This window comes from Symphalangus syndactylus, chromosome 4 (assembly GCF_028878055.3).
Source record: "Symphalangus syndactylus isolate Jambi chromosome 4, NHGRI_mSymSyn1-v2.1_pri, whole genome shotgun sequence".
Lineage (NCBI taxonomy): Eukaryota > Metazoa > Chordata > Mammalia > Primates > Hylobatidae > Symphalangus > Symphalangus syndactylus.
This window is the reverse complement of record NC_072426.2, coordinates 161,941,910-161,960,322: the sequence shown is the minus strand read 5'-3', so window position 1 is coordinate 161,960,322 and position 18,413 is coordinate 161,941,910. Positions and strand designations below refer to the sequence as shown.

The 18,413-nt window shown below is 37.1% G+C and overlaps 1 long non-coding RNA gene across 2 annotated transcripts; it reads right to left on the bottom strand.

The window, feature by feature from the left end:
- Nucleotides 1-13,450: 13,450 nt before the first annotated feature.
- Nucleotides 13,451-17,070, bottom strand: LOC129481351 (uncharacterized). Of its 2 annotated transcripts, none has more exons than XR_008657365.2 (2): nucleotides 16,936-17,070; nucleotides 13,451-13,777 (listed from the first exon to the last, which is right to left on the bottom strand). It is a non-coding gene; the product is annotated as an uncharacterized lncRNA (long non-coding RNA). The 2 variants fall into 2 exon arrangements; XR_010120637.1 differs by having other exon boundaries at nucleotides 16,940-17,070.
- Nucleotides 17,071-18,413: the final 1,343 nt, after the last annotated feature.

Sequence of the window (18,413 nt, the reverse complement as noted above, 5' to 3'; positions counted from 1 at the left end):
AGCAAGAGGCCTGGAGCTCCCCTGGAAGTTTGTTGAATTCTTTATGTCAACTGGCTTACCTCTACCCAAGAACTCTGCAAAACTACTTAGCCAGGCTGCCAACCCCAAGGAGGCATGCTGGTAGCACCATTCTTCCTCCAGAGTGCTTTGTTCTTCTATTTTATGTAACTAGAAAGATCATTACATTGGAAACATAATTTTAAGAGAAAACATAACAACATCAGCAAAACCTAAAACATCACTGAGCTCTGTGGCTCTTCATGTGATTGCTTTTCCACCTTTCTTTAAGTCACTGATCGTTGCAAATAGAATTAAACATCTCTACTATAATTGAGCAAACAATCAGCAGTCCTCCTAAAAAAGTGCTGAAAACATTTGAAATGGAGAGAAAAGTTTACTGTATAAAGCACCCACAAAAATCTTGCACTGGCCAGTGAGATCTTGGGGTCACCAGAATTCTCTGGAGAAATTTTTCTATTATCAGCGCTCTCCTAGTTGTGAAAATTAGTACTAAAAAAAAAATCAACAACATAAATAACGTGAAGAGGGAGAAAAAATACATTATAACATAGTGGAGTATTTTACTTCTTAAATTGTTCATTAAGGCCGTTTAATAGAAATGTACCGGCTCATTTTGAGGTTATTTAAGATGCTGCATTAGCGATGATTTGTAGCAAATGTTTCATCCAGTGAATTCTAAGTAATTGTGGAAAGATGTAATGAAGCGCCAACTGGCTATGACAGTGCTCTGTGGGTTGTTTCCGTTTCTTGCAACTCGAGTTATTCTTATTTTAAAATAGTATTCAGTTCTCTCTACAGGTGAAACTTAATGCATGACTAATTGTCTATATGTAATTCTAACTAATAGCTTTAAGCAAAGCAAATTTACTAAAAATGTGCTAAAACTCAGCATGTATGTTATACCAGAACCCAGAGACTAAAAGTGAAATAAAACATGTTTTTGGTGAGATCCTTTGTTCTGTGAGAATTTTACATTGTCAATTCTCAAAAGAGGGTTACACAGATATATTCTCCCAAAAGTATAATAAAGAGCAATTATTTCTAGCAAAGATCAGGAAAGCATCAATAAATACTACAATTTAATTTTTAAAATGTATGGTGAAGGTCAAACATATATATATGTATACACACATATACACACATGTATATACACATTTAATATTCTTCATTTATTGTATAAGAGGAAATTACCTAGATCATTCATTGGTTGGAAACAGGAGATATTGCTTTCCTTTATTTACTAATATTGTCGCTTACGACAGTAATGTTTGCTGGAGGATAGACTATCAGATTAATGAGCCTATTCTACACTTTTCAAGAGCAGACTATGACCCAGAGGAAATTCTGCTCTCTGTTTAAGTTGAATAAATGAATCCAAACTGGTCATTTGCATTCACTAACATGTTTTGTCTCTCACATCAGCACCTCTGGAACTAATGTGACCTCCAGGTTTCATATGTGTTTCCCAACATCAACCCTTGACATGATCCAGCTCTTTCTTTCTTGAAAATGTAACACTTGCTCATTTGAACTTGATAATTTTAGTCTATAAAACTCCATCCTACACCTCCTTAAAGACTTGAGGTCTCACACACAAAGGAATTTTCCTCTCTATTTTTGGAGAAAGCACATTCAGGTTTTCATCCATATTAGGCCAATCTTGAGGCCGAAAATATGCCTTCTAGAATCTGCCTTCATTTCTTTCTGTCTTTAGTCTACTCTTGATTCTCCAAGGTTAATTTAGCTCTAGTTTCTACTTTGTTTTGTTTTTAGAACTTTTAACTTCTCTGAATGCAGGCTTGAATGCAACCTCTAGTTTTGGCATGAATATCTGTTTCTTAACTGCCATTTCTATTACATTGATTGGTGAACAACAAGACCTCAGTTCAGTGATAAAGCTGTAGTCCTAGACTTACTCACAGGCATAATATAAACACATCATTCCTTTCTTTCTTCCCAGATCCTTGTCTCACAAAATATCCTGTATTTGGACCATGCCAAAAACTGCAAAAAGAAAATTTAATTTTCCTTTCTAGTGAAAACTCATATGAGATTCTACCTGCATTTGGAAAATATGATGTATTCTTTGTGGCTTCCTCCTTATACTAGATAATGTACAAAATCAGTTAATAAAGACGCCGTTCATGCTAATAGCAAGCATCCAATTTGAATATACAGTGGTTATGTAAAAGAACATATATGAAGTATAGCTTATCAGAAAATCAGTGAACACTGACTTTTAAAATATGCAAAAACAATAGGGTCTACTTTTTAAAAATATAATTTAATAGGCAGTCATATTAAGACCATTTATAGTTTGTTTGGAAAAACATTTATCAGGGTGGACACCTTCAATCTTACACAACATTGAAACAAATTTATTTTGGAATTCAAAAATGTAGAATCATCTTGTACATGAGGAGTCGTGCCTTTTCAATACAAAAAACAGTGAACATCACATTTAATCTTGAATCTACAATATCACATTGATATGAGTGGGCTTGAAAAATTCTCAGTCTCTTAAGGAAGAAGTGAGGGGGGCTATATATAGGTATAGAGGAACAAAAATAATTTTTAGACTAAGAGTAATAATAGCTCAAGCTGACTGAGAAGACTGATCTGAGCTCAGAATTGGACACCACAAGACAGTCCTTTGACTTTTGGGAAATGAAGACATATTTTATCTTTTAGATAAAAGGTGATTATTAAATTCCTCCAGTATCTTAGGCATTCAAAAATAGAGACATAATACATGTGTCTAAAACACTTTCAGATTATACAATCCATTCTCAGAGGAACTTCAGGAATTAGGACAGAAGTAGAAAAAAAAAGAATGTGACTTTTTCTAAAGAAAGGATTAAAGGATTTACAGGAAAATAATTTTTTGTTCCCATTATTTTCCCCTGGAAATGGTGTTTAAAAGAATTTTCATTTATGTTTACATTGAGTTTTTTTCTTGTGTGTGTGTGTGTGTGTGTATGTGTTTGTATGTAAATGAACCTAATTCACAGTAGATGGGTCTAAGAGGTAGTAAAAGGTTTTATATGTACCTATCCCAACTGCAGAGAGATGAAAGCCTTAATCAAGTTTGAACTTGAGCCTTAATCAAGTTTGAACTTTATGCCTCTTCTTTAATGTCCTTTTTAGGAAGACAAACTGATTTGAGGATTAGGAGGAGTCAGAAATAAACTCATTCAACTAATACTTGAGTAGCTACTGTTGCCTACAGTATGTTCAAGGTTTTGCTAGTCATCCATATGATCACTACTAACAGCTTGGGAGACTCACACAGGCTAGTGAATTTCAAGAATTATCAGAAACTGAACAGCTTCTATAATCCTGCAGGAAGTAACCTCTGGATGGCACAGTAAGTACTCCTGTGTCCCTATGGATACCTCTTAAGGGCCAGGTTTCAATTAATGGAACCATATTAATTAAGATGTTGAAAGGAAATATGCAATTTATATGCGGCAAATGTAAAATGCTATTCGTAAAAGATTTCTGAATACACGTTTTAAAAAGAAATTTTAAAATATTATAGTTCTTTGAAATAACATGTTAAGTAATAAATGAAAGTGTCATTATTCATAGAAAACATATTGTATATAGGAAATCTTAGGGAATTATAAAATTATAGAACTAATGCATAATTTTAGCAATGTCACAGATTACAAGATTATAAAAACTCAATTTTATTTCTTTATTTTAGTAATAAAACATCTGATAATAAAATTAAGAAAACAATCCCATTTAAGAATAATAAAATACTTAGAAATAAAGTTAAGAAAACAAGTGCAAAAATCTGAACACTGGAAACTTAAAGAGCTGAGAAAAAATACGTACATGCTTACATTCTAAACAAATGGAGAAATATATATGCCCATGTATCAGAAGATTCAATAGTGTTAAGACAGCAATTAATCTATAGATTCAGTGCAATTCCTATCAAAATTCTACCAGGCTTTTAAAGAAGTTGACAATCCAATCCTAAAATTTTTATGGAAAAGCAAAAATGAACAAGCGAACAAACAAAAATCCCCTAGAATTGTCAAAAAACAATTTCAAGAAAGAGCATAATTAGAAGAATTATGCTGCCTGATTCCAAAGCTTACTATAAAGCTATGGTAATTAAAGCAGTCTGATATTTGCATAAGGATAGACATACAGATCAATGAAAACAATACAGAGCGTAGAAATAAACCACTATAATCATGGCTACTTCATTTTCAACAAAGGCACCTGGGTAATGCAAAGGGAAAATAATGATAGCCTTTTTTAACAAATGATGCTGAAGCAGCTGGATACTACATGCAAATTAAAACAAAATAGCATTGCATATCTAAATGGTTACAACCAAAACACTAACAGCACCAAATGCTGGCGAGGATGTAGAGCAACAGAAACTCTCATTCAATTGACCATATCTTTTAGGTTTCCCTCTGTATTCTCTATTCTGTACCATTGATCTACATCTCTATGCTACATCTTGCACATTTTTTCCAAACTTATCCCTAAATATTTATTTCTTTATAACATTGAAAATGGTATTTGGCCAGGCACAGTGGCTCAGGCCTGTAATGCCAGCACTTTGGGAGGCCGAGGCGGGTGGATCACGAGGTCGGGAGATCGAGACCATCCTGGCTGACAAAGTAAAACCCCATCTCTACTAAAAATATTAAAAAAAATTAGCCAGGTGTGGTGGCGGGTGCCTGTAGTCCCAGCTGCTCAGGAGGCTGAGGCAGGAGAATGGTGTGAACCCAGGAGGCGGAGCTTGCAGTGAGCCGAGATCCTGCCACTGCACTCCAGCCTGGGTGACGGAGTGAGATTCTGTCTCCAAAAATATAAATATAAAAAATAAAAAATAAAATAAAATTGGAAATGGTACTTATGTCATTGACCCAGCAACCCCATTACTGGGTATGTGCCCAAAGGAATAGAAATCATTTTATTATAAAGACACATGCACGTGTTTGTTCACTGCAGCACTATTCACAATACCAAAGACATGGAATCAGCCTAAATGACCATCAATGATAGACTGGATAAAGAAAATATGGTACATATACAGCATGGAATACAATGCAGCCATAAAAAAGAATGAGATCATGTCCTTTGCAGGGACATGGATGAAGCTGGAGGCCATTATCCTTAGCAAATTAATGCAGGAACAGAAAACCATACAGCATGTTCTCACTTATAGGGGAGCTAAATGACAAGAACACACAGACATAAAGAGGGGAACAACACACACTGGGGCCTATTGGAGGGTGGAAGGTAGGAGGTGGGAGAGGATCTGGAAAAATAACTAACGGGTACCAGGCTTCATACCTGGGTGATGAAATAATCTGCACAGCAAATCCCCGTGATACACATTTGCCTATATAACAAACCTGCACATACTGTACATGTACTCTTGAACTTAAAATAAAATTTAAAATATCTGGCATTTATTTTTAAATTGTAATTTCCAATTGTTCATTGATAATAGATAGAAGTATGAGTTCTGGTAGCATTTTGGTAGATTCTTAGGCTTTTCCATGTACACAACTGTCACCTAACAATGTTTCTTCCTTTCAAATTTATACCTTTTTTTTTTATTTGTTCACTGCCCAGTGCCATCTAAATCTGGCAGGACCTCCAGTACAATACAAGAAAGAAGTAATAGTAGACATTCCTGCCTTTTTCCTCATCTTAGGGAAGAAAATATTCTTCTACCATTAGAAGGATAGATTCAGTTTCTTGGAAGAGATCCTGTATAAAGTTACACAAATTCCTTTCTATTCCTCGTGTTCTGATAATTTTTCATCATGAATGGATGTTGAATTTTGTGAATACTTTTTCATTTGTAGAGATTAACATAAGTTATCATTTTATTGATATGGTATATTACACTGATTTTTTAATATTAAACCAACTTCATATTTGTGAGAAATACTCAAGCTGATTTTCCTATAGCATCTTACTATATACTTCCAAATAACCCATTAGCTCATGAAAAATGTTACAAATTATATTAAATTTAATGACAATGAATGAATCAACATGCTAAAGGTTGAGGGATGCCAAGCAAACAGTGTGACAGGGAAATTTAGAACTTTGGATGCATATATTCATACACGAGAAAGCCACAAAATCAGTGATACAAGATTTCACCTTAAGAAATTAGAAGAAATAGAGAAAATTAAAACTAATGAAAAATAAGTAGGAAATTATAGTGCCGAAACCAGTGAAATACTAAATGGACAAAAGCAATAGGGAAACATGAATATAAACCAAAAAGGTTGTTCTTTCACAAACAAAAATTGATAATCTACTAAGTAGACACATCAAAAAATTGGAGGAAGGGACATTACTATGTATCCAATAGAAAATTTTTAAAAAACAGCACGAATAACTAGATTTCAATAAATTTGAAGCTTAGAGGACATGAAAAGTTTCTCAAGGGCACAAATTACCAAAAAGAGAAATTAAGGGAATTGAATTTATAACTAAAAACATTTCCTCAAGCACTTCAAATGTAAGTGTGAATTCTATCAAACGTTGAAGGAAGAAGTCATCTCAATTTTATGTAGACACTAGCAGAAGATAGAAAAGAACATTTACTGTCTTAGTTTTTGAGAGCAACTTAGGCCTCACGGCAAAACCAGAAAAAGATGTCAGAAGGAAAGAAAATTACAGAGCAATATAGATTCCTCCTGAACAAAGACACGAAATCCTCAACAAAATATTAGCAGAGAAATAAAAAGTGCTTTAGTGGACACCAAACACTAAGCAGCTGTAGCAGGCAGAATAATCATCCTGCAAAGACGTCCACGTCCTAGTACCTGGGATCCTTGAATGTGTTACATAGCAAAAAAGCCTTTGCAGTGATAAAGAATCTTTCTTTATTTTTTATTTTACTTTTTTAGTAGAGACAGGATTTCACCATGTTAGCCAGGATGGTCTCCATCTCCTGACCTCGTGATCCGCCCGCCTCGGCCTCCCAAAGTGCTGGGATTACAGGCCTGGGCCATCGCGCCCCGCCGAGGATCTTAAGATGGGAATTTATTCTACATTACAAGGTGGGTCCAAGATAATCAGAGGTCCTATAAGGAAGATAAGGAGGCAGGAGAAGATACAATGACGGAAGCAGAGGCTGTAGTGATGGAAGGTCACTAGCCATGGAAGGCAGGAGCCTCTAGAAGCTGGAGATGAAAAGGAAATAGACTCTGTCTTACAGCCTCCAGAGGGAATGCAGCCCTGATGACCCATTTTGGATTTCTGTCCTCCAGATGGTAAAATAATGTGTCTGCGTTGTTTTAATAAACTGCATTCACGGTAATTTGTTACAGCAGTGATAGGGAACTAATATAGCAATGCAGAGGTGCTTTTACAATTTTAAAATTTCCATCCATCAATAGAATAAGAAGGATGCATAGGTTTGTGGAGATAACTTGTAGGTATTTTCAGAGAATAAATAATATAATATTTGCCAATGTTTGAAAAGGAGTTAATTAATTAGAACCACTTTATTGTATGGATATATTCAGTTAAAAATAGCATAAGAATTTTTTTCTGGCCCAGCGCAGTGGTTCATGCCTGTAATCCCCGCACTTTGGGAGGCCAAGGCAGCGAGATCATGAGGTCAAGAGATCAAGACCAGCCTGGCCAGCATGGTGAAACCCTGTCTCTACTAAAAATACAAAAAATTAGCCGGGCGTGGTGGCGGGCGCCTGTAGTCCCAGCTACTCGCGAGGCTGAGGCAGGCGAATGGTGTGAACCCGGGAGGCGGAGCTTGCAGTGAGCTGAGATCGTGCCACTGCACTCCAGCATGGGCGACAGAGTGAGACTCTGTCTCAAAAAAAAAAAGAATATTTTTTCTGTTTTCTTATTCTAGAGGTAAAAATTCTAAAACCATAGTTAAAAAAGACTGAAATTTTGAGAGCTGTATCTCAAGAAAGATATAAGTTGAGATTTCTTCTAGCATAATTTTTGTTAATTTTATAGCAGCTTAAAGATCATATGGACATCAAATGTTGATACATACAATAAGAAAATTAGACTTTTTTTTTTTTTGAGCCCAAGTCTTGCTCTGTCGCCCAGGCTGGAGTGCAGTGGCGCGATCTCAGCTCACTGCAAGCTCTGCCTCCTGGGTTCACGCCATTCTCCTGCCTCAGCCTCCCGAGTTGCTGGGACTACAGGCGCCCACCACCACACCCGGCTAATTTTTGTATTTTTAGTAGAGACGGGGTTTCACCATGTTAGCCAGGATGGTCTCGAACTCCTAACCTTGTGATCTGCCCGCCTCAGCCTCCCAAAGTGCTGGGATTACAGGCAAGGGCCACAGCACCAGGCTAAAATTAGGCTTTTAACAGAAGACTTGGTCACAGCATAATGAAAGATTAGATGAGATTATCAGTGTAGTACCATATAGATTATGTTATTATGTCATTTTAAAACTGTGAGGTCACTTTTTAGTTAAGTGGATTTTAAAGCAAACAAATGGCCAAAAATATTTCTATAATGTCTTACCAAGCAAATGATGTCTAAAGACTTTGTAATATAAATTATTTTCTGCTCATTGTCCATTTTTTTCACTCAGCCACAAATAACCTTTTATCTCTGAAGGCATTTTGCTTCCTGACTTCGATAGCTCTTTTTCCCTTTTAACACACTTGACTATCTCATGTGGCTGTGAACTACAAATTCTTCTTTTGTTCCTACAGGTTGAAGGAAGTATTATTAGATCTTTATAATATCATGAAGACTATTTTTATTTACTCTTTAATGAGAAGAGGGTAGTTAAATTGTTTTCTTAGGAGATAGTAATAAGCAGCTAAGAGTTCTATTGAGAGTCTCTCAGAATTTCACAACTATTTCAATCGTGTGGACTCTATTTCAAATGAAATATATGCTTAAATGCTATTTATTTGTAAATTACTAAAGTGTGTAGGTGGAAAGAGTTAAGTTAGCCTAAGTTTTAATGATATATTTTACCAGAAATGTTCTGCAACTCTTTTCATCCTAATGTTTTTTGAAGAGGATATTGTGAGAGCCCTCTGCCTCTAAATGTATATTACCCTGGTTTGCTTCCATCGGCCTACGTGTAAACCACAGATTATTTTCCAGTACATGCAGATCATCTTTATCTGATACTCCTCAGCTTCTCTGTCCACGAAAAGTCCCTGCTCTGAATAGGAAATAACAAAATAAATGATATAAGCTGAAAGAAGGTGTGTGGCTCTACATCCTTTGAGATGGATGTACCTGAACATGGACAATAAGCATCCAGATACTGGCCTGAGGAGCAGATGTTGTGGTCACTGAATTTCAAATATTTCATTTGCTAAAAACCAGGCTATGGTGGACAGAGATACTTGCTGACAAGATTTTGTCTTTGTGAGAATTACAGTTTTCACTGTGCATTAATCGATTCATCTTGGTTCTCGCTGTACATTGGCCAAGGGTTGGTTTCTTGAATTAGGAAGAGTTAGTCACTCTGAGGCTGACCACGTTGGGCCCTAGGGGAAAGCTCCCTGTAGGCTTCCAGTGGAGAGGGTGTGGATCACCAGATTTCTCAGCTTTCTCACTATTGTCTCTTGTAGTCTGTGCATTCTTACAGCCATTGTTGGAGAAAAAAATTAAGCTCATACTAAAGAGTCATATATATATATATTTCAAAAGCATACCTTTGAATATGAAGAAGACAGTGAATTATTTATTCACAGAAATAATATCCAAAGGGAACTTTTGCAAAGGGACAACTTGAATAAAAAGAAAATCATGCTTCTATAAGTTGACTGATTGTGACAGCATTCCCTAGGACACATAATAATTAGCTCTGTGTTTCTTACAGAGGTGATTGTCTTCCTGCTTTTTAAAACAAGTGCTAATGTTTTAATGTTTTGTTTTCAGTAACAGTTTCACAATGCTTGAAAATTCCCCCAAAAAGAAATTTTTATGAATCTGTCACTTGGTGAAATTTTATGTCTTCAAGTCTTCCAAAGTTAACAAGTAGCAATTTTCTTTGCTTAGACTATTTTCAATACTTAAATTTTTAAATATCTTGTTGCAGAACAGGAATGAATTTAGAAAGCCATAATAAGCAATTCAGGTTGTAATCTTAAAATATCATTCACTCAACAGGATATTATTTAATCTAGTTCTACGAATACAAAATACTAACTTTAAAAATGTACTTCTGTTTTTGTCAGGTTTGTCAAAGATCAGATAGTTGTAGATATGCAGCATCATTTCTGAGGGCTCTGTTCTGTTCCATTGATCTATGTCTCTGTTGTGGTACCAGTAACATGCTGTTTTGGTTACTGTAGCCTTGTAGTATAGTTTGAAGTCAGGTAGCGTGATGCCTCCAGCTTTGTTCTTTTGGCTTAGGATTGACTTGGCGATGCGGGCTCTTTTTCGGTTCCATATGAACTTTAAAGTAGTTTTTTCCAATTCTGTGAAGAAAGTCACTGGTAGCTTGATGGGGAGGGCATTGAATCTATAAATTACCTTGGGCAGTATGGCCATTTTCACGATATTGTTTCTTCCAACCCATGAGCATGGAGTGTTCTTCCATTTGTTTGCATCCTCTTTTATTTCATTGAGCAGTGGTTTGTAAGAAACGGGGAAAGGATTCCCTATTTAATAAATGGTGCTGGGAAAACTGGCTAGCCATATGTAGAAAGCTGAAACTGGATCCCTTCTGTACACCTTATACAAAAATTAATTCAAGATGGATTAAAGACTTAAATGTTAGACCTAAAACCATTAAAATCCTACAAGAAAACTTAGGCAATACCATTCAGGACATAGGCGTGGGCAAGGACTTCATGTCTAAAACACCAAAAGCAATGGCAACAAAAGCCAAAATTGACAAATGGGATCTAATTAAGCTAAAGAGCTTCTGCACAGCAAAAGAAACTACCATCAGAGTGAACAGGCAACCTACAGAATGGGAGAAAATTTTTGCAACCTACTCATCTGACAAAGGGCTAATATCCAGAATCTACAATGAACTCAAACAAATTTACAAGAAAAAAACAAACAACCCCACCAAAAAGTGGGCAAAGAACATGAACAGACACTTCTCAAAAGAAGACATTTATGCAGCCAAAAAACACATAAAGAAATGCTCATCATCACTGGCCGTCAGAGAAATGCAAATCAAAACCACAGTGAGATACCATCTCACACCAGTTAGAATGGCCATCATTAAAAAATCAGGAAACAACAGGTGCTGGAGAGGATGTGGAGAAATAGGAACACTTTTACACCGTTGGTGGGACTGTAAACTAGTTCAACCACTGTGGAAGTCAGTGTGGCGATTCTTCAGGGATCTAGAACTAGAAATACCATTTGACCCAGCCATCCCATTACTGGGTATATACCCAAAGGACTATAAATCATGCTGCTATAAAGACACATGCACACATATGTTTATTGTGGCACTATTCACAATAGCAAAAAGTTGGAACCAACCCAAATGTCCAACAACAATAGACTGGATTAAGAAAATGTGGCACATATACACCATGGAATACTATGCAGCCATAAAAAATGATGAGTTCATGTCCTTTGTAGGGACATGGATGAAACTGGAAAACATCATTCTCAGTAAACTATCGCAAGGACAAAAAACCAAACACCGCATGTTCTCACTCATAGGTGGGAATTGAACAATGAGAACTCATGGACATAGGAAGGGGAACATCACACTCCCGGGACTGCTGTGGGGTTGGGGGAGGGGGAAGGGACAGCATTAGGAGATATACCTAATGCTAAATGACGAGTTAATGGGTGCAGGAAATCAACATGGCACATGGATACATATGTAACAAACCTGCACATTGTGCACATGTACCCTAAAACCTAAAGTATAATAAAAAAAAAATGTACTTCTGGTGAAAGTATTCAGAATTCTCTTACAGAGAAAATAAAATATTTGTAAAGGTAGTAATTCTGATTCTCAACGACAGATTTTCCTATAATAAGCATTTAGCCAAATGCCATTGTAAAATTAATTATAGATGGGTGGAAATTAATTGCATGTATAATGCTGGTCACAAGTCATCTTGATGTCTGTTACTAATTGCAAATCACTGTTACTTGTAAAATTAGAAGTTAAATGCTAGCGATTTTGCTCTAATTGGGAAGATCCAAAGGGGTCTTGCCTGAATGCAGCGCATGTCTAAAGCATTCAGATGGAAGCTGGCTGTGCAGGCACGCTGCCTCAGGGTATGTGTTCAGGGGCAGCGGGACTCCAGCACGGACTACAAAACACAAATTGCAAAGCGTAGACGTATGGCAGGGAATTGAAACTGAGTGCTCAGGAGGCAGAAGTTAGACAAACATTCATGGGCAAAGTTACAAAACAGAGTTAAACACAAAAACATATTGTAGAAATCCTGGTAATCAAAACCAGATCTGAACCCATGCCATTTATTTGATGCCAATTCTATCACACTTATAGTTGAGCTCATGTAAACTAGACATGGAAATTGCTCATTTAGCCAAGGAACTTGATGTAAATGATAACACTGCTGCCAGAGCTGTGTGGTTTTTAACCTAATTGAGGATGTGTTTGTTGTCTTATTTCCGCAACTCTAACGAAATACAGCAAATTTTATTTCACTTTTTTTAATAGAACTATGTAGAGGAATGATCATTCCTCAACTCCCATGACTGGGATTCAAGGAGAGCTGTTCTCAGTCATCTGCACATATTTGACTGTTTCCTGATTGATGACTGCCTTATCTCCATCCCCTGGGAACAGTTCTAAAATATGAACTGAAAGTCAGGGGTCAGTGGATGCTGCGTCTGTGAGACACAACTTCAGATCTGACTAAACTCTCCCTCGAGCTGCCCTCCTCGAAGATCTTTGTCCTCAGAAATTGTCAGGGTAATCCCAGTTTGGCACCACCAGATGCCCCAGAGTCTAGGGAGTCATCAGGCACTAACTTGGGTTTTTTTAAAGTTTGAATCACAGTTGATTCAGAAAATGATGGAAAACTGTCAACTAAAGGAAGGTCTGTGGCTCTTTTTATTTTTGCATTGTCTTCAGAGGGAGGCCTTCCTAGAATCCTGACTAGAATTAACTAGATCTGAAAGGAAGGCACGATTTGAAGAGCAGAGGTTTCTACCTAAGCCTTGATGACAAGGGTTCTGAGGATGCTGTGGGCATCCTAAACCAAGTTGCTCAGTTTAAATGTAGTTCAGGAGTGATTTGCAGTGACATTGCTTCCTCATATCCTGAGTGTGCCATTTGGGAAGGCATTCTAGATTTTTAAAGTATGTAGCAAATTTCCGTGACTTTCCAAACAGTCCCAATTCCCTTTGAGAGAGAAAAACAAACGCTGTTCTGTATTAGAGTGGTTCTCTACCTATCTTCACAGCAAAGGGTCTTAGAACCTTAGAAGATTTGATAATATTTTAAAAATGGAGTCAGAAATTTCTATTGAAGTTTTATTATAATTTTGTAGCTCTCTATGAACCCCACAGGAAATGGGGAATTTGTAACACGTATAACCAGACTAAACAACCAAGAAGTTTTAGTTTAGACACTGTCCAGCAGAGCTGTTGTGGGGCTTGCACAGACAAGGGAGATGCAGACCCTGCCTTGGACTTCCCCCTCTGGGAGAAACAGGGAAGGGCCTGGGGTCCATGAAAAGGGCCCCACTGGAGCCAGAGGAGGACATGGACGTGGTCATACTGTCCGCAGAGAGTGTTTGGAAGCCGCGAGCAGATCCTGTGGTTTCAGTAGCTCCCATTTCCTGGACTAGCAGGGGGAAAAAGATGAAGAGATCAATAATAGGTTTGATAGAAGTCCAAATATGCCTTAATAAGAAATTGTCTCTCATAGAGTATACTTCATTAAAGAAAGAAATTTAAAATACATGCTTTTTTTTGTTCAGACAATCAGATCAAACAGAGAACATCCACTTTGGTTAGATTATGTGCTGTCATGCAAAGCAATTTACCATAGACATGTACAAAAGAAAAGCTTTTTGTGTGTCTGACAAGAAGTTTATTAGGCTATTTTTTTCTTTCAAACAATGCTTATTACTTTACTGGTCATGGTTTATTGAAACTGTATTAGGGATACTGCAAGTGAAATAGTTCACAAGGTATGTAGCACTTAGTAAATATTCAGGATGCTTTGATTTTACTCTATTATTGGGATGAGCTAGAGGAGGGGGCTGGAGAAGGGGAAATAGGAAAAAGAGAAGAGTGGAAAAGGTCAAGGTTCTTTGTGGCTGTAAAATATTTCCTGGGCTGATCCTTTCCTTCGAGCTGAGAGCTGACTCCTGGCTCTCATGCGTGGACTGGCAGCCTCTTCACTCTTAGCCTTGAGGCCTCCTCTTGAGAGGCAGAACCTTCTAATTCACAAGTCTGAAACACAGGTTTAGGGCTAATGCACTGATGGTGCAACTGGCTCCTAGAAAATATATCTATAAATTGCATTTTGTATATAATTACATATCAAATTTATAATTTCTAATTGCTCACTTTTCAAAAAAAAAAAAACAATGTCATATCCTCTCTGGTTTTTTTTTTTTTTTTAACCGAGTCTCGCTCTGTCACCCAGGCTGGAGTGCAGTGGTGTGATCTCGGCTCACTGCAAGCTTCACCTCCTGGGTTCAAGCAATTCTCCTGCCTCAGCCTCCCAAGTAGCTGGGACTAAAGGTGCCCGCCACCACGCCCGAGCTAATTTTTTGTATTTTTAGTAGAGATGGGGTTTCACCGTGTTAGCCAGGATGGTGTTGATCTCCTGACCTCGTGATCCGCCCACTTCGGCCTCCCAAAGTGCTGAGATTACAGGCATGAGCCACTGCACACGGCCGTCCTCTCTGTTTTTAATATAAGTATTTTCATTACTATACTCTGGAGTACCTGGAATATAGATTCTAGTTTTTCCATAGGCTTTTCAACAGACTGAAGAACTGAAAGATTTTACACTCATATTGTTATTTATTTGAATATGCACAAGAAACAGTGAGTTTTCGTTCTCATAGTGTGATGTGAATGTATAAATACTGGCTGATTTACTTGATATTACTATTTTTAATTCTCCTTAAAATGTCTTAGAGATTTTTCTTTTCTGATGTTATAATGATATTAATTTATGGCAAAAACATTTTTTCAGTATTGTTTTACTGAATATAAACGACAAAATTTTAAAGACCAATAAATACAATTAAAAACCCCTTTTCTAATTCTGTAAGGCACGTAGTAGGCATTGTCCTTGACCACACTGAGTCACAGCACTGTGACCTCTTGTGGGTAGTCACTTTTGATACTGAACCACAGCACTGCGGTCTCTCATGGGTATTTAAACCTGGGTGTCCAGTCAAATAAACACATTTATTTTTAATAACATTACTTTTCAGGGAGCTGTAAATAAGACAGAAACATTTTCTTTAAAAATTTTAGAAGAAGGGGCAGGTGTATGTGAACATGTATGCTTTCACAACTTACAAAAAAAAAACATATGGAATTTTTTTTCACTACTGTAGAAGTAAAAGTATCCTAGATTTGGGTGGTGACACAGTTTCATCCCTGTCCTGAAAGAAGTACAACTTTTGAAAGAAAAATATGCATCCCGTAGACCTCAAATGTAAAGTTGGCGTTTAATAATACATGCAATTTCTCTACTGTTAAAGTTTGATATCTGGAGCTAATATACTCATCCCTGAAGGATTATTTTCCCAAAACACATTGGGGCAGTGTTCAGTTCTGTGTGTAAGGGTCCATCTGTAGTGTGTTTCTTGCAATTCCATCCAGTCACCTAATTAACAGACAGACCAGACAGTTTCTGAGACAACTATTCTTTCCCTTAAATGAAACATGTACCACTCTTTTACAAGCTCTTATCAGATACTATGGGATGTGATTTGCTTCAAGCTGTGAGGCAAATCTGGCAATCCAGTTAAAATCAACATGAAAGTTTGTAAAGCAATTTGTGGTCAGCAGTGAAAAGTGCTGGGTTGATCTCTAAAGGAGTAAAAATGTTACCCCTGAGGGCAAGAAGTACAGGATAATGTACAGATAATGTTCTGGGTTTTTTTTGCATCTGCCAATGGCTGCAATTTTAAATAAATTAATCCAGCACTCCCATGAATGCCATGGGTATTGCAGAACTTGTATTTCTAATTTTCATTCATTAACTCACCTTTCTTAGCTTTGTTTTTATAATACACGCATAACTTGGCCAAGATATTATTAGGTTTTAGTTTCTTAAAATGTATATGTTTTTAGACCATCCTCACTAGGTGAAGAATGTTGTCTGTCAGTCTCCAGGCTGGGCCCCACACACACCCCAAGAACATGTGTGAGCCTCTGAGGAGCAATGAGGCACCAGTTACTCGTTATTGAGTTGGCCTACTCACTGCTTCTTTAAAATTGCCCTTGACTTTCGGAACAACATTCTTTTAAAGTTAGCTATTTATTTTCCACAGGGCTGGTGTGTGCTACTATATATTATGGCTTCCATCTTTTCATCATTTACTCACAAGGCAACCCATCATCTAAAATAATACAATTAGGCAAAGGCTCAGCTAAAGAGTGAATATCCCTGTATGGAAACTCTGGAAAGCTGGCCAGCAAGATTTCCCCAGAGGTGTGCATAGCTCACTTGAATTCTAAAAATGTTTCAGCTAAATTACATAGGTGCCAACATTAAGGTGAAAAAATAAGATCTTACACATCGATATATTTTAAATCTGTATTTATCATATGGATTCCTCATGTTAGCACAAATAAGATGTTACTTGTCATCGCTAAAGAACATAGGTGACAACAATAACAAGTACTTTTATATTTATACTTGTGAAGCTTTAATTAAATGCAAAAAATTAAAGCTAAGATTTCATTCCCATGAGAGATCCAGTCATGGCATAAGGATGCCAAGTGTTACCCTATCCCGATTAACTTTACCAACAGAATTTGAGGAATCCAGGTTTAATATATTTTAACCATGATTCTCTGCTGAATGAACCTGGTTGAGCTGTTTCTACTTCTCCGAGGCTTGGTTCAATGTCTTTGGCAAATAGCCCACTCCTGTAGCTGTGCCAGTTGGAATATAAAAGTTGAGACCATTGGCCTTTTTGCTGACCTGTTATTAAAGCATTTGATGTAAGTTTCAGCCACTTCACGCAATGTCATCCAGCCCTTAAAGAGAATTGAGGTAATCTTTTACAAAAATGAAGTAACAGGAGATGTCTTTTCATGCATAATACACCTTGGAGACTTCAACCCAGGATATCTCAGCCACTGATAGGTGCCAATGACAGAACTCGAAAATACTACCCCAGTCTACAGCACATGCTGCTTTTATCTTCTCACTTTGTAACTGGAAGTAGCCTTTACCAATGGCTCCAAAGTCTGCTGATTTGTGAGCCACACTTGCAGGTGAGTGCTACAGCTTGTCTCAAGTTCTAGGGACTTGCCTCTCAAATGTAATCTTAATAAAACATGAATCAAATTTTGTGAAGAGTTTATAAAGCAGCCCAGTCAAGTTAGCACAACTTACTTTTAAGAGGCATTCCAATACTTACATAGTGCTTGTAGAAAAAAATCAATGCGACTTAAAGTCAGAAACCAATCGCAGCATTTCCCATTATTCTTTCCCATCAAATTCTTCACACCTATTTGTTCAATTTGGCTTCGGTTGTTCAGTTTCTTTTGGACTTCTAACTGTTATAGCAATTGTTTGCTCACCATACTATTATTTTTCATTTTTCAGGAACTTACCTTAAATAGACATCTTTTTAATAAGCATTGTATATAGATGATGGTCCCAATATATGTTGGTCTAGTGCAATATTATCCCAAATGTCATATTATGGATTAAATCACTTTCCCTGGATTGACCAGTACACTAAGCCATCATGTATGACATTGTTTCTTAAGGAAAACCTGCTGTGAATTCAAAAAGATCCCATTTTAAACGGAGTAGTGGAGATCCTAAGTCTAGGATCCTTTATTAATGCCATGTTCCCTCTTTGCATAATGCTAATTACTTCATATGGGAAGCCTGTGTTTGCTTAACTTTCTGTTGTTTATTTATTTAATTTAATTTAATTTTTTGTTTTTCAGATGGAGTCTCGCTCTGTCGCTCAGGCTACAGTACAATGGCACAATCTTGGCTCACCTCAAGCTCTGCCTCCTGCATTTGAGTGATTCTCCTGCCTTAGCCTTCTTGAGTAGCTGGTATTACAGGTGCCTGCTACCACAGCCGGCTAAGTTTTGTATTTTTAGTAGAGACAGGGTTTCACCATGTTGGCCAGGCTGTTCTCAAACTCCTGATCTCAAGTGATCCACCCGCCTAAGCCTCCCAAAGTGCTAGGAATACAAGTGTGAGCCACCACACCCAGCCTCTGTTAAGTTTACAACCTGCAAATTCTATCCAAAAT